We start from the raw sequence: 4665 nt of genomic DNA on the forward strand, positions 1-4665 counted from the left end.
AACAAGTTTTTAAAGATGTAAAGGTGACAATCTTAGCTGTTGAAACCAGTCAATAAGAAACTGTTTAGATCGAAATCTTGCCTATAGACTATTTCTTTGAAGTACATAGAGATCGCTGATTCTTGTTTCTCATTACAAAAAATTCAGAGACGTTATATGCCAGTTTAAGCTTAGGGAACAGATGTATAATTAGCAGGCTGGTGGAAATATGGGATGAAATATCACAAAGGTGCCATTATAAAACAAATTTTGTAAACAAACAAAACAAAAATTTTGTACAGCTGCTTGATATGTATTTATGTAGAAATCTATAACTGGCTGTAGTACCTTTCCAATATAAGGAAACTTTTGAAAGTGGAGTCTTTTTAATTGACATTAGCAAATTAGAATAAAAAGTGATTGATGAACTTTTGTCATAGACTTTCTTCTACCAGTATGAAGCTTACAGTAGACGCTCAAGTTAACAAAACACACAGATTTGGAGAGGAACAAAGCACAAACTGAGTGTGACTTTACCTTCTGGATTCTTTTCTTGACTTTATTTCTAAACTAATTTTTAGTAAAAATCTGAAAATAAACAGTTAAATATTCATCTAATGCACTTCACACATTTTTAGCACAATTATTTTCTTACAACATTATAATGTTTTCTGTCATTGTTAGCACTTTCTTAAAGAGAACATTTAAGCTTCATTTGTCTTCTTTTTTTTTCCTGAGGATCGGAGTTTCATGTGACTTTTCAATATAAATACTACATTACTTGTAACAATTATTAACAAAAGGTTTACATGAAGTAATTGTATTTTGAATGCCATTAATCGCTTCCTGAAGCAAAATTAAATCAATCCAAGAATAACAATAATTACCAACTGATGAAACTGTTTCTGTTATGCCACTTGCTGTGGCGTCACTTTGGTTGCAAATCACTCCTGCACCCCACATCAGTTACATAAGAGCAAATATTGAAGTTACTCTAAAACGAATTTGGAATTATGCTTCGTGCAAGTGCACTTAAAGACACTCTAATACAATTCGTTTGCATTGTTAGAAACTACACTTAATCTCTGTAATCTCGTTCATTTCCTATATTAAAGAGTATACTTAATCTGAAGTTATACTGTCACCAGAAATCTCCATACTTTCTTCCTCAAATCCACTAGGTCAGTGTCTAATGCTTTGTACTCTGTAATGGAGACATAGGGCATCTGTGTACACTCATATTTAAATCGCCACCACCTGGTGGCGAGCGTGCCACAGGGAATTGCACAAGCCTCTTTGTGGAAACAATAAGGTCACTGACCAACAATTAGGGTATACATTAAAACAAGAAGTGCACTTTCATGCAAGCATATTTACATAACCATTACAAACCAAAACTTTTCATTGTTTGATATTTTTTTAATCTCTTCAGGGTGGTCTGTTTCTGCTATCATTTTACTTGAATTGTTTACAAATGAAACACTGTCATTATAAAGACTATTGTCATGGAAATAGTTGTTGTTCTAATTTCCACTTTAAGATTTCTGTACAAGCTCTACACTGTCTACCTCGGAAAGGAATGTATATGAAGAATTAGCCATTTCACACCAACTTACTTGAACTTTGTAATTACAACTTTTCTCTCAACATTATGGCTATAGTTCGACACTGAGTTAACACAGACTTCCCTAAATGAGAAGCAGCCAGGTTCGAGAATGGGGCATGTAAGAGCTACAAAAAGCAATATTTGGAATATCGATCGCCACTGGCCATTGGAGTGGGAAGGATTGAGAGCATTGAAGCTGCCAACCCTAAAATCAGAATATACTGCGAATACTGTATTTAGTTTCACCATTTGTAGAAATGAGTGAGCTAATGTGAAACTACAAATCATCTTCCATTAACTATCCAATAATACTTGCTTACTCAGACAGAAATCTTAACTGTGCGTCATATAATGGGACAGCATAAACAATATAAATTAAAAATGATGTACCCAGAACTGCAGTGGCCAAACGTTTCATTGCTGGCAACCCTAAATGTAGAAATTAAATATTATATTCCTGTTAATATACACATCATATAGTCACAGTCAGGGCACATGCCGTTTGGAATAAAAACACGCATGACGTTGTCAAAGTTACTTGGTGCTTACCAATAATGAAATAATGCTCCACATCTTTTTCTCTTTTTTGGCTTAAGTATGGTAACATTATTATTGTGATCAGACTTTCACAACAGTCTCTCTGCATTTCAAAGAATATATAGGATATTTTTCAACATGCACACAAAATTAACTAATAATTTCTTTTAGTAGGCTATAATATAACTTACTTACAACCATACAGTTGCAACATAATTTTTAGAAATAAGTCTGTATGGGTGCCAGTTGGACTGGCAGACACACCACTTCCGGTGGCTGTAGCACAACAAACAGTACTAAAACCGACACTTTTTGTAGAGATCTTTGATATAGTCTAAATCTGAATCTCCATATTATCCTAATACACAGGTATAAATATCAAAGCTATCAATACTGCATACTAGCTTCAGAATCACTGAAACCATAATGGCAATTGCTCGATTTACTTCTGACACTAGTTAGTGTGGGTGAATGAAAGTGATGCCAAATAGTTAAAACGACTTTATCTTTTATGACATAATCAAAAGTGGCTTCTATTGAGTGATGCCACAGTAATCGGGGTGCTGTAATTTCTGCATAGTTATACAGTTTTCTATATGGCGTCTGTGTCAACGGAAATTATTGAGGCAGGTATTATGTAGTAGTATAGAGCATGGCATTCGAATAATTAATTACACATGAAAGAAAATGCAAAGGATACCAAAACGGATTTCAGGCAGGAATAAAATGGAAATCACACATTCACCTTTAAAAGAATTACCATTCAAACCTGAAAATTGTTTTATAAATCATTTCTGAATTACAAAAACAAATTTAGAGTACTTCTTGAATCATGTATCAAGCTACATTTAAAGACGAGGAACACAAATTTTGGACGCAAACCCAGTTTGCCTGAAACTGCAGGTGATAGATACTGGCATGTCAGCGTTATAGTGCCTCTACAGTATCCTCAAAAATACATTTTTGGGGTACTTACATGAGATGCTGGATGATGTTTACAGATGTAGCAATCATAATAAAATTTCTATCTGTGGACCACTTTCAAATAACAAGAACAAATGTTGCATAGTTGTAGAGCTGCATACTGGACACCATAAAAAATCCGATACTCATATTAAAGATGCATTATAAGTTCGAGTGAAACTGCAAATGACACTTCGATATTTGACATGTGGTATATACCTGTCATCTCTCCAAAATTTATATCATGTCCCCAAATACAAATTTTTAAATTCTTGCATGTTCTGTTCCATGTTGTGTACTATGACCAGAAGATACAATTGAGAGCTAATACTTTTTCATCCATGCACCCGATGTCAGTTAAAAATGACAAAACAATAATGTTACTCTATAATAAATTTTGTAGATATGCTTTGTTCAAGTGCACTATAATATAATTGAACATTGAATATCCATGTTCCTGTATTAAAAGCTAGAGTCAAGTTGAAAGTATATTGCCAACAGTAACCTTATTTACTTCCTTTCTGAAATTCACTGGATAGATGCTCAAATGTATGTCACCAGTACTATGATCTGAATACATTTTCAATATTGTGTTGACGTTCAACATTTGTAGAATTCAGTGAGCTGCAGTGAAACTACAAATCCCCTTCCACTAATTACACAATGACACATGCTTACACACAATCAGAACCTACCCATGTGCATGACAGCACAGATATGATACATTTCCACCACATAGATTAACCATTTATCTGCAATCTCAAAAAACTTCAGCTATGAACAACTTCGAAAGTAGGAAGTTGATATATGCTCCTACTGAAATAATTTAACTAAAAACATACATATCATGTTGTAAGAATTGCTTGGTACTCACCTTGTACACAACCTACAGAATGATACCACACTTTATATCTTCTTGTTGCCTCACTGGCTAAGCAGAGTAATAACAGTATTTCTACCCAACTTTCTCAAATTATCACAACATATTTTAAAGAAAATACAGATTGTTTTTCTAACAAAAAAAAAAAAAGCAAACACCATCAAAACAGGCCTTGAAGGTTCAATGGTACTGACTGGCCGCCATGTCATCCTCAATCTTTAGGCATCATCAGGTGGGGATATGGAGGAGCACATGGTGAGTACACCACTCTCCCAGCCATTGTCAATTTCCGTGAGCAGCTTTTGTAGACACATAAAATAAAATAACAGGTTTCTAGAGTACAATTTTTTTCATGTAGTGCCAAACATTTTCAGCAAACAATCTTTTTAGGTGCCAGATAAATCTGTACACATGCCTCTCTTCGAAGATTTTAACGATTTGTTATGTTCGTTGATTTAGACATAGTGATTAATTCTTATTTTGGCTTTTGGCACAAATAAATGACAACTGTAGACAATTTCCCGTGTACCTACATCAACATCTATGCTCTGTAGGCCAGCCTGAAGTCAATGGTACAGGGTATGTACAAATACCAGTTATTAGTGTTTCTTCCCATTTCATTCCCTTGGAACATGGGAAGCATGACTGATTGAACGCCTCAGCATGTGCTGTAATTAATCTAATCTTTCCCTCACTATAC

This window comes from Schistocerca piceifrons, chromosome 11 (genome assembly GCF_021461385.2).
Source record: "Schistocerca piceifrons isolate TAMUIC-IGC-003096 chromosome 11, iqSchPice1.1, whole genome shotgun sequence".
Classification (NCBI taxonomy): Eukaryota; Metazoa; Arthropoda; class Insecta; order Orthoptera; family Acrididae; genus Schistocerca; species Schistocerca piceifrons.